Source organism: Lutra lutra, chromosome 1, assembly GCF_902655055.1.
Source record: "Lutra lutra chromosome 1, mLutLut1.2, whole genome shotgun sequence".
Lineage (NCBI taxonomy): Eukaryota > Metazoa > Chordata > Mammalia > Carnivora > Mustelidae > Lutra > Lutra lutra.
The window spans coordinates 103,176,052-103,188,648 of NC_062278.1; the positions used below are offsets into that span (position 1 = coordinate 103,176,052).

The following is a 12,597-nucleotide window of genomic DNA, read 5'->3' on the forward strand; positions in this document are numbered from 1 at the left end:
TCCTATGATGCACAACTAGCTATTACCAGGATATTAAAATTTTTGCTTCTAATTGTGTTTTTAGTTTGTTTTTAAAAATCATTGTGTTTTCCTAAAGAAATGTTATCACCATTTTTTTAAAGTTAAATTCTTTCAAAAAATACAAGAGTGAAATTTTTAATAACCTGAAGGAAAACAGATTACTGAGAAGAAAGCATCCTTGACATTAAGAAAATACCATCCTTGGGACTTTTAAATATATACTAATAGAAAAAAATGAGACATTTTGATAAAATTACAATCATTTTATAGATGGTATTTTTAAAAGTAAATTTAGTTTTATTTCTGATAGTTACAATGAGAAAAAAACTTTAACCAGTATCAAATTATTTTTCCACAAGTTCAAATTCTTAACTTTCCTCCATTTAAAAAGAAATCAACCCAGCATCACCTGGGTGGCTCAGCTGGTTAAGCGCCTGACTCTTGGTTTTGGCTCAGATAACAGTCCGGGGTTGTGAGATGGAGCCCCACATCTGCCTGCCATGCATGGAGCCTGCTTATGATTGTCTCTCTCCCTCTCCTTCTGCTCCTCCAACCTCACCCCCCTCTAAAAAATATAAAAATAATAAATAAAATGGCAATAAGGTAAGAGATATATAAAGTAAAAGGAAATCAGAAACTCAAGTTGTATATAATACCCATAACTTTTTACATGTCAAGTATGCCTCATAAAATGGTTTAAGAAAATTAGCCAAACTAACAGTTTTTTGTTTTGTTTTGTTTTGCCTGTCTTTGTGGGGCTTTCCTTCCAGCCATCATTATCAATCATCATCATAAATATTGCTATTGTTTAGGGTTCATCATGTTTCTGATATTGTGCTCAAGTGTTCTTCACATGAATTATGTTATTTTATCCTCACAACCAATCTGACCATAGATGTGCACTGAACCATCTTCCAAACACTTCTCTAACCTTACCTGATTTCAGGAGAAGGACAGACCAAGTACGTAACTACCAGGACAGGCCTAGGGAGCCTCATTCTTGCATTCAGGGGACAAGCATGGAGAGTTTTGACACTTTGTCACTCCCTTCATGCCTCCTTCTCACTTATGACTCACAAGGGAGAAATAGGAAGGTTAAGAGAAGCTAATCTTTCTGACAAACAAGAACTATTTTTATAAAATTAAAGTCACTAAAATAAAAATCAGAAAAGTGATTGGAAAAATCTCAGCATCCTTGCCATTTTCCAAACTTCCTATTTCTTTTTACAGCCTTTCCCTCATATTTTGCTCTCTTCTGAATGTCATCTTGGGGAGAAGAGAGGTAAAGAGAATTTAAAATTTAAATTGGGATGTCTCCTAAAGTAAAGCAAGTTCTTTGTCTGTGAGTGTACTAAGCAGTAAGCCCGCTCACACATATTATCTCCTTTAGTTGTACGGCAAGGTGAGAACTGTTTTCCCCACTATTTAGGTGAGAAGCTGGGGCAAGGGAAGATAAATGACCTGTCCAGGAGCACACAGATAAATGACCTCCAGTGATGAGTGGAGCTGGCATTAAAACCTAGCTCTGTTAGATCCTAAAGCCTATGTCTTAGAAAGATTTCTCTACTGAGTGGAGGAAGCAATAGTCATTACTTCCCTTGGCCCATACTCATTGTGCAGCTACCATGTATTAGACACAGTTTAGGTTCGAAGATACAGGAGAGAGCACGACATGGCCTCTGGCTTCAGAATTTACAGTCTGGTGAAGGAAGGAAAGCAAGGGTCAAGAGCCTCCTACACTATCCTCCATCCACTACAGGGAGTATAGGTTTACTTAAGATATTGGAATTGCTGGGGCGCCTGGGTGGCTCAGTGGGTTAAGCCGCTGCCTTCGGCTCAGGTCATGATCTCAGGGTCCTGGGATCGAGTCCCACTTCGGGCTCTCTGCTCAGCGGGGAGCCTGCTTCCCTCTCTCTCTCTCTGCCTGCCTCTCTACTTGTGATCTCTCTCTGTCAAATAAATAAATAAAATCTTTAAAAAAAAAAGATATTGGAATTGCTTGTCTCCTCTAAGAATAAAAGGCAGAAATCATATGGATGTTGAAGTGCAGAAAACAGAAATATCCTCATGTAGCCTGCTCAGCTGCGCTGAAAGAATAGAGAAACACTCGAAGTCCTGAACGTGTAACTTGGTAAAAAATGGCTGCCAGATGGAATTACCACAGATTTCCAGGCTCTAAACACCAGGAGGATGAGATTGCTCTTGGGCCTGCAATCAAGTTGGGAGTAATGGGATAAAGTAAGACATTTTATTATGAAGATTAATTAGAGTATCAAACAATGAGGCCAAAAGGAATTTCTGCTTGTAACAATTAAGCTAAAAAAGTCTGAAGTCTAAAATCTACAATTATATGCAGAAATAAGGGCCACAGAAAACATAAGCAAACTTAGCTGCTATCATCTTCAAATTACATTTTTAGTAAAACTTCCAACCTCCTTCCTTGACCCAACAAATTGCTAAAAATACAAATGTTCATTTCCTGGATAATTTTTACTGAGTCTAAGAGTGTTTTTCTTATGAGGGAATTGGAAGCCTTTTGGTTCTCAGAGGCAGAATTGTGATTTCTTTCAGGGGCAGAGAGAAGCCCCTTCTATGGGAACATTCCCCCCCACCCCAGTATGCTCTCTTTTCCTCAACTGAGAGCAGATGAACCATGGAGTGATTTTCTGGCAAAATAAGAGGAACAACGATCATCATTTATTGAGTATCCACCATGTCCTAGGCATTGTTGAGAGGACTTTTTTTTTTTAAAGATTTTATTTATTTATTTGACAGACAGAGATCACAAGTAGGCAGAGAGGAAGGCAGAGAGAGAGGAGGAAGCAGGCTCCCCGCTGAGCAGAGAGCCCGATGTGGGACCCGATCCCAGGACCCTGGGATCATGACCTGAGCTGAAGGCAGAGGCTTTAACCCGCTGAGCCACCCAGGCGCCCCTGTTGAGAGGACTTTAATATATGTCTCAGTTAATCTTTACTACAACGCTAGGAAATAGGCCTTCTTTTTATGGATAAAGAAATTGAAGCTCCCTTCAGGGAATGGTTATCTATATTATGGTATATCCTACACTGGAATATTATGCAGCCCTTTAAATAACTTTTGTAAGGATTTTTATGGATGTGTTATTATAATGAAAACTACATAAGAATTAAGTTCTTAACCTCCACATGTGCAACTAGAAAAAAACATGGCAAAACGCCAGCAATAGTTAGACTGGGTAATAGAACTGTGGATGACTTTTTGTACTTTTCTACATGTAGGTTTTACATTTAAAAAATGAATTTGTATTTCTGTGAATTTTTTAGAGGAAAAATTATATCCAGGAAATACAACCAAAAAACTATGGCATCTCAAAGATGAAGGCATAACTTCTGGATGGCATGATGTAGGATGGTTTCATGGAAAAAATAACTTTTTACAGTCCTGAAACTTATACAGGTCAGGACGGGAAACAAAGGGACAAGAGGGATACATTCCATACTGCAGAGATTTTTCTGTTACCTAAAGACAGAAAATGTGCTAGCTTTTGATTATAAATACAATCAAATCTTGACATAAAAAAAAGAGAGAGAGAGAGATGCATTCCAGGCAGGGAAGAGTAGGGCAAGATTGCTATGAGTTTGAGGCATGTGAATGTAGTTGTGAGAGACAACACCCAGAACACTAGCAACTAGACTGGAGATACCCCTGAGTGCTTGGTGAAGGAGTTTGGAGCTGAACTGATAAGGCAATGGCAAACCTTTGAAGGTTTCTTGATAGGGTAGCACCATGATCAAAGGATGCTTTAGGACCTTCAGCTGCCTTGGATACGCACAATGAATGGAAAACACAAGAGAATAGAGACAGGAAGAATAATGAGAACATCATTCAAATAATTTAGGACTGAGATAATGGGGAATTAACCTGATGGCAGTGGGAATGACAAGAGAGCAACAGACAAAGAAGTTCCCCCCTCACCTCTCTATCCTAACTTTCCACTCCTGTTTTCTCTTGCTCCATCTCTTAGCCACATGGACCTCCACTCTTTTCCTGGAAGGAACTAACATCCTTCTCATCCAGGTCCTTGTGTAGGATGCTCACTCCACCCTGTCCTTTCAACACTTTTGTTCTTATTTCATCCTTTGGGTCTCAGCTTCAACGTTTCTTCCAGGAGTACTGGCCTGCCCCTCTCAGCCAGTCAAAACTGGGTCTTCCTGTTTTACTTCCTGTAGCACCTTGCACTTTTTCTCCATCCTACTTATCATAATCAACAGCTAAAAACGAACATTTATTATGCATTTGTGATGTTGGTTTTATCTTTTCAAGTACTATCTTCTCCTCAAAATACCCCCATGAAGAAGGTAGTAGTATTCTCCCCTATTTTCTGGTAAAGGAACTAAAGATCAGAGAAGTAGATATCAATGGAATTTAGAAGTGACTGCTCTCACCACCAGATGTTCCAGATCGTGTACAGGGGATAGTCTGAAATAGTGATTATTAGTATCAACATAGAATTTAGAGCCAGACTGAATATGTTCATTTCTTGTCTCTACCACTTACTATATATGAGACCCCTAAGAATGCTGTTTAATCTCTTGGCCTTGGTTTCCCCATCTGTAAAATAGAATGACTTTATTGACTTTGCTCATAAAGCTGATGGGAGGATTAAATAAGTTAAAGGCTTAGAACAAGAATAGCACATAATAAGTGTAATATATCTCAAAACTATTAGTTGAGTAACAAATTGTTTAAAATGTGCCTCCCCATCTATTCTGTAGGGGAAAATCCATCCATAAGAAGTAGAGATTGTAGGGGTACCTGGGGGTCTCAGTCTGACTCTAAGCATTTGACTTTTGATTATAGCTCAGGTCATGATCTCAGGGTGTAGGATCAAGCACCACGTCCAGCTCCATGCTCAGCTCAAAGTCTGCTTCTCCCTTTCCCTCTGTTCCTCCCCCTACTCTCTCTCTCTTGCTTTCTCTCTCCCTTTCTCGCTCCTCAAATATTTTTTTTTAAGTAGAGATTGTAGTTACTATTGTATTGTCTAGTGCCTAGCATAGCACCTAGACATAGCATGCATTAGGTAAATATTTGAATGAACAAATGAAAGGCTAACTTCAGATAGCTTACCACCTAATATCACCATCATGCACAGAGAACTTTAAAATGTATGATGCATATTTCATTATTATTTTAATTCTAACTACAAACTCAAAGGCAGGGAAGGAAATATTACCCCCATTTTACCTTTGAGAATGTTGTAGTTCAGAAAGTTGTTTGCTCAAGGACATACAGCTAATAAATTGTAAAGCCCTGACTGCATGAGGCCATGGAGTGCCTTAAAGAAAACCCAAGTGAAAATTACCACCCATAGGGTTGGTTAAACCATTCACTGTTGACAGTGCTCTCCTGAGTTGCCCAAGGTCTGAGCCCTGGTCTTGCCCTGACTGCAAAAGCCTCAGCTTTACTCTGTATCTTCTTCTGAGGTATCTGCGGGGCCCTCCTTATCCAAACATGCCTTACAGGCCCCACTGCTCACTTCAAATCTGAGCGTAGCATCACAGACCAAGCCTGACACTAAAGAGTGCTTTGATTGTCTCATAACAAGGTAGGGCATTTTTTTTTTCTTGGTTGGAGAAAAGAAATAAACTAATGAATTAACTGAAGAATTAACAGGTTATAAGCCTGGTTAACTGGAAGAATGGTGGCCATGGTAACACAGATAGCCAGTATAAGAGGAATCAGTTCAACAATAAATATGTCAAGTTTGGAATGCCAGTAAGGATTCTATGTGAGCAATGCGTAACTAGCAACTGGAAGTGGGATTAGCATCTGGGAGAGATGTCAAGACAGAATTGTAGGAATCGTCTATGCTGAAGGAATGCCTGAAGCCAAATAATCCAAATCCTGCACAATAACATTTAGTGCAGGGCTTTTCAAACCATGCTCCCATGGTGTGCTGGTTTTCCTTAGAGGGGGATCAGAGATCATCATTGCCTGGACTTGGGGCCTCAGGGCCTGCTTCTAACAGCATAGGACCACATTTATCTGACTTACATTGATTTCCAGTGTCAGTTTGGGAAGGAAGGGAGAGAGAAAAAAAATTTGTAGCAAAAAAGAAAGTGTTTGAAGCACTGATTTAGTAGGTATCTCCTCTCCCCGTTTTACTACCAAGGCATCTAGTAGCATCTATGTCCCCACATAGACACATGGCAGGGAAAACCTGTGAACTTGAATTTTAGTTCTTATAGGATAGTGAACAAGCCCTGGCACCAGGGGCTCTAACTGAATTGTATTCAGTGACTCATTTGTAATTTAGAAAATATTTTGATATTCTAATCTGGTTCCAGTTTAATGAATCAGTTACAGGTTCAAACCAGTCCACTGGGGTTTAATAAAGAAAAAGTGTTATCTCTTAGTTCAGTAGAAAATAAAAATAATGTATGGATTTAAGATTCAGCAAGTGTATTTAATTTATTTCAGTTTTTCTCTCATAGTTTGCCTCTGTGCCAACTCCTCTTTTGCAAAAAAAAAAAATGCCTTATAGAGTCTATAAATCAGTAATGGTAGACTAACTATATTCAAGGCCTCCATTTAAAACATTATGTCAGAGCCATCTATGATGTCATGGGAGTCAACCCCAGCTAGCCCTTGCCTTGAGTCCTGGGAAAATATAGATCTAATCTCATAGGGACAACACCTGCCCAGAAGCTCTCCTGAGACAAGATCTCACATCACAGACTACCCAAAGGACAATAGCATCACAGAGATGAGAAATGACATCAGATACAGCTACCCACTTTAAAGCTTCAGGTTTCAGGTAGATTAGTACCTACTTGTTATTTCTGTCTGGGCCCAATTCCCAGAGCTATTGGCTCACCTGAAGCCCCTCATCCATAGGAGACTTGAACCATGCTAGGGCAAATTTAAACTGCCACAAGCATTCAAGTAAAGGCAGATCCCAGCTTTTCTTTAATCAAGCCTCAAAGAAAAAAACAAAAGCAAAACAAAACAAAAAAACCCTTATTTCCGGTGTACCTATTTCTTTTTATCCTTGATTGGTTGACACCCAACCCATGAACAGCTCAGTGTTTTTAAAAAATGTTTCTCATTATTGCCTTGAATTTTTAAAAACACATAAATTCATTTTCACAGCTGCAAATTGCCTGCGCTAAAATGTCTGACTAAAGAAAATAGCTGAATTCCACTGTGGAAAACGTGTGATGTTGCCTAAGGTCAATTTCTCCATTTTAAACATACTCATTGAGGCAATACATCATTTATTCAATTCAGTGCAATCCATTTGACCTCTATGTTAGTAACTTTCATAATACCTTGATTATGGGGTCTCTCAGGAGAATCTGGGTAGCTTCCCATCTTCTAACCTATACAAATGGTTCTATCAGGAGAAAAAACAAGAGTTTGCCACAAAGGATGTTGTGCATTAGGAGGCCTAGAGCAGTGTGCAGGAGGGGAGATAAGGGGGGAGCTAGAGTCAGACAGCCTTGGGTTCAAATCCCAACTCTTTACCTACTTTGTGGTAAACTGGGGCAAGTCACTTAGTGTTTTTGAACCTGCTTCGTCTCTGCAAAATGAACTGTCATGAGGATCAAAGGAGATACTGTGCCTACAAACCTGGCACCTAGTATATGCTCAATGCACACTTATTAACTTTTCCATCCTTCTCAGATAAATCAGGCATCATCCGTGCATGTCCCTCAAAATGTATTAACCACCAAAGGTAAAACCTTGACATGACTTACCCTACAAAGTGAGACTGGATTGAACTTAGGGACCACGAAGGAAAGTGGGAAATAGTGGGAAATCCTTCTGTAAATGTCTATTCCTGGCAATAGTCACTCAATAAAAGATATAGGAAAAAAACAACAAAGGAAACCTGGAGTCAGAGAGACTTGAATGTGAACACCAGTTCTGCTACTGGATAAATGTCAGACCTGAACAAGTTACTTAACATTTCTGAGCATTTGTCCTTCATTTATAAGGTGAAGGTTAAAATAAAGTCTGCCATGAACAGCTGCAGAAAGGATTAAATAATTTAAGTGCCTGGCATGTGGTGAGCATTCAACAAGTGATCATTATTACTATCACTATGCTACCTTACACTGACCAATGATAAAATTCAAGATTAAAAAAGCAATTTATAAATGCTTAGGTGTCCATTGTAAATTAAGTACTAATAATATCATCTTATCGATTTCCTCTCTGAGATCTAGAGCTTGAGTTAGCTAGATTACTTACAAACTTTGAGATTTGTTTCATTCTCTGTTAAAAGCCTAAACTTCTGAGGTGACCATCAAGAAAAGTTGAAATTATTTATGTTCATTATTACCCTATCTGTTGGTTATGAGGCAATGGTTTCCTTAAAGGTAAAACTACAAAGAAAATAGTAAAATCAATTTATGCTATATCATTTCATTAAGCTTGCCTTTGAAACTAGATTGAAGTCAGATTGTGTGACTTTGAATATCCATTTAGGGAGTTATAATAAAAAATCCTAGGAGGCTAATTTTATGTCTGGTCAGCAGCTTCATCACTAGAGTGATGGAGAAACCCAAAACCCTTAGTCCTGTTTAAAGGAACTTTCACATTTGTTCTAAGAGCATCTCATTTTGACTTATTTCATTTTTATAATAACATTCTCTAGGTAACAACTTTTCCCCCAAATGTTCAGCTATCTCAACTTTGTCCCTGAAAACCATTTGTTAATTTTCTTTCATCAGGGTAACCATTTGATTTACAGTCACAGGTGGAAAAAAACAGACGTACAGTTGCTGATTATGCTTCCCTATCTCCACCTGTATTTCATGAGCCATTTCAACCCTGACTAGGCTAACCTGATAACATTGTATTTGAATAGGTTGTTGCTTCTCAAAAACAAAGAATGATATTATGGAAATCATACCCCAGTGCAAGCAAATATTCTGCTCATATTCGGTCACTGATTTTCCAAAGAAAAGCCAGGAATATAAATTTTGACAAAGGCAGAAAATGAAACTTGAACATCCAGAAAGTGCTAAAGAGGCCAGCTGTAATTGTGTGGAAACAGCTAGTGTGAACCTCTAGCCATGGGTGTAAACTAACCATTTAGCTAGTTTTAATTAAAAAGAAAGCTTAGCCCCAAATTAACTATATAAGATCTTCTTTCATATTTGTAATGCTTTCAAAATACATTTGAACTCATACTTCTAATGTGAGTGATTTTTAGATCTAGGCTATTATGTTTCTTATATGGGACTCTCCCCTGGCGCTGCCCCCACTCTTCCTCAAGACCTTCCTCCTTAATTCTTCTCTCTTGGATTCTATGCCAGTGCATAATGCTAAAAGGAGTGAATACGAGAAGTAAAGAGCATTTGGCTTTCCTCTGTTATTACCAGAATCTATTCCCAGTTCATCTTGTAAACAACTATTTTTTGAAAGGGAAACCTGTGAACAACAACAACAACAACAACAACAACAAAAAAAAACGATGATTCTGGTTTCTGTCCATTAAAGTGCAATGATCATTTAACTTTCTATAACAGAACATAAATCATAGAATAGATGTGGTTAAATGCTGGAGAATTACATTAGTCACCATTTCTAAGATTAGAGGATGAGATTTGATTATTGTGAGCTAGCAATATTCTCAGGGAATTACAGTATAAAACTATAGAAAAAACTAGGAGTTTTTTAAGTGCCCAGTTCAGGTTATGGTTCAAATGAATTGAAGCATCATTATTAGGAGATACAACTGCAATAGACCATTTAGGAGCATATATAATAGACCTCCCTCAGGGGAGGCCATTTTCTAATTTATGTATTAAGGAACACCATATGGTCTCCTGGGATCTGGGAAAGGGAAAATCATACTAGAGAAAGAGAGATGCTCAAATGCTTAAGTTTTTTTGAAGAATTTTAGTTGGGTTGCCCTGGACAGAATACTTCCAACTATGTGTATTTTTTAACCATTATATTTATACCTAAGGAAACACTCCTAGTTTTAAACTGCTCATGGCTCCAAAATAATAACACTTCCACCGTAAGATCTCAGTCTACTTAAACACCTTCTCTTAATCCTTATCTCAACAAGAGTGTTTACTTTATTAACTAGAATAAATTTAATTAGTTACATTTAATGTATGTAAAGAATATTTTCACTCAGATCACTCATCTCTAATATTTTAAAAGACTTCTAGTTATCTACATCACAACCCCAAATTCCTTATTCCAAACCCCAGTTGGCTTTCCGAACTTCTTTGACTCCCTTCCTGTATTTTTGGCACCAGACATATTGAGTTACTCACTGTTCTCTAGAGATGGTCCTAAATTTTCTTACATTTGTACTTCTGTTCACACTACTTTCTCCCTCTGAATTTATCATAACTAGTAGTTCTGTGGTATAGAGCAAATAAAGGTGAACTGAAAGCAATTTTGTAGGAAAAATTACCATGGGCAGAATGGCTCATCTCTCCCGGGAAGGAAGACGGTGACAAATACAGTCTCAAAATTCTGGCAGACTGCATCAAATTCAAGAGCAATAAAAGTGCCAGGCCTGTCTGTCAGGTTGATTTGGGTAGGGTGAGTATGGGAGTTCAGGAAGCATAAGAAACATTGAAATTACGCTGGGACTCTCGGTCACAAATCAGAAAAGTTTAGACCCACATAAACAGGGTCCTACTCTGAGGAATAAGACTACCAATAATCTGAGAACAGAGTCATCTTTGTACATTATTATATGCATTTATAGTGTACCTGCTACATGAACAGCTTTATGATAGACACTGATAGATATACAAAGATCAATAAACTCCTCAACCTCAAAGAAATATGGAATGAACACAAATAATTCAAGAAGTTGGACTTGTGACAGCATGGTACTGGCATAAAAACAGACACATAGACCAGTGGAACAGAGTAGAGAGCCCAGATATGAACCCTCAACTCTATGGTCAAATAATCTTCGACAAAGCAGGAAAAAATATACAGTGGAAAAAAGACAGTCTCTTCAATAAATGCTGCTGGGAAAATTGGACAGCTATATGTAGAAGAATGAATCTCAACCATTCTCTTACACCGTACACAAAGATAAACTCAAAATGGATAAAAGGCCTCAACGTGAGACAGGAATCCATCAGAATCATAGACGAGAACATAGGCAGTAACTTCTTCGATATCAGCCACAGCAACTTCTTTCAAGATATGTCTCCAAAGGCAAAGGAAACAAAAGCAAAAATGAACTTTTGGGACTTCATAAAGATCAAAAGCTTCTGCACAGCAAAGGAAACAGTCAACAAAACAAAGAGACAACCCACAGAATGGGAGAAGATATTTGCAAATGACAGTACAGACAAAAGGCTGATATCCAGGATCTACAAAGAACTCCTCAAACTCAACACACACAAAAAAAGATAATCATGTCAAAAAATGGGCAGAAGATATGAACAGACACTTCTCCAATGAAGACATACAAATGGCTATCAGACACATGAAAAAATGTTCATCGTCACTAGCCATCAGGGAGATTCAAATTAAAACCACATTGAGGTACCACCTTACACCAGTTAGAATGGCCAAAATTAGCAAGACAGGAAACAACGTGTGTTGGAGAGGATGTGGAGAAAGGGGAACCCTCTTACACTGTTGGTGGGAATGCAAGTTGGTGCAGCCACTTTGGAGAACAGTGTGTAGATTCCTTAAGAAATTAAAAATAGAGCTTCCCTATGACCCTGCAATTGCACTACTGGGTATTTACCCCAAATATACTGATGTAGTGAAAAGAAGGGCCATCTGTACCCCAGTGTTTATAGCAGCAATGGCCACAGTTGCCAAACTGTGGAAAGAACCAAGATGCCCTTCAAAGGATGAATGGATAAGGAAGATGTGGTCCATATACACTATGGAGTATTAGGCCTCCATCAGAAAGGATGAATACCCAACTTTTGTAGCAACATGGACGGGACTGGAAGAGATTATGCTGAGTGAAGTAAGTCAAACAGAGAGAGTCAATTATCATATGGTTTCACTTATTTGTTGAGCATAAGAAATAACACAGAGGACATGGGGAGATGGAGAGGAGAAGGGAGTTGAAGGAAATTGGAAGGGAAGATGAACCATGAGAGACTATGGACTCTGAAAAACAATCTGAGGGTTTTGAAGGGGTGAGGGGGTGGGAGGTTGGGGGAGCCTGGTGGTGGGTATTATGGAGGGCATGTATTGCATGGAGCACTGGGTGTGGTACATAAACAATGAATTTTGTTACACTGAAAAGAAATTAAATTAAAAAAGAAGAAGAAGGGGGTGCCTGGGTGGCTCAGTGGGTTAAGCCTCTGCCTTCGGCTCAGGTCATGGTCTCAGGGTCCTGGGATCGAGCCCCGAGTTGGGCTCTCTGCTCAGCAGGGTGCCTGCTTCCCTTCCTCTCTCTCTCTGCCTGCCTCTCTGCCTACTTGTGATTTCTGTCTGTCAAATAACTAAATAAAATCTTTAAAAAGAAGAAGAAGAAGAAGAAGAAGAAGAAGAAGAAGAAGAAGAAGAAGAAGAAGAAGAAGTAGTAGTAGTAGTAGTAGTTGGACTTGTGGAAATAGCCAACATGTAATTCCAAAG

At 38.7% G+C, this 12,597-nt stretch overlaps 1 protein-coding gene across 2 annotated transcripts in view; it reads left to right on the forward strand.

Moving 5' to 3' along the window:
• KCNMB2 (potassium calcium-activated channel subfamily M regulatory beta subunit 2) overlaps window positions 1-12,597 on the forward strand; it is a 239,436-nt gene that overhangs the window by 64,043 nt on the left and 162,796 nt on the right. The window lies entirely within an intron of this gene.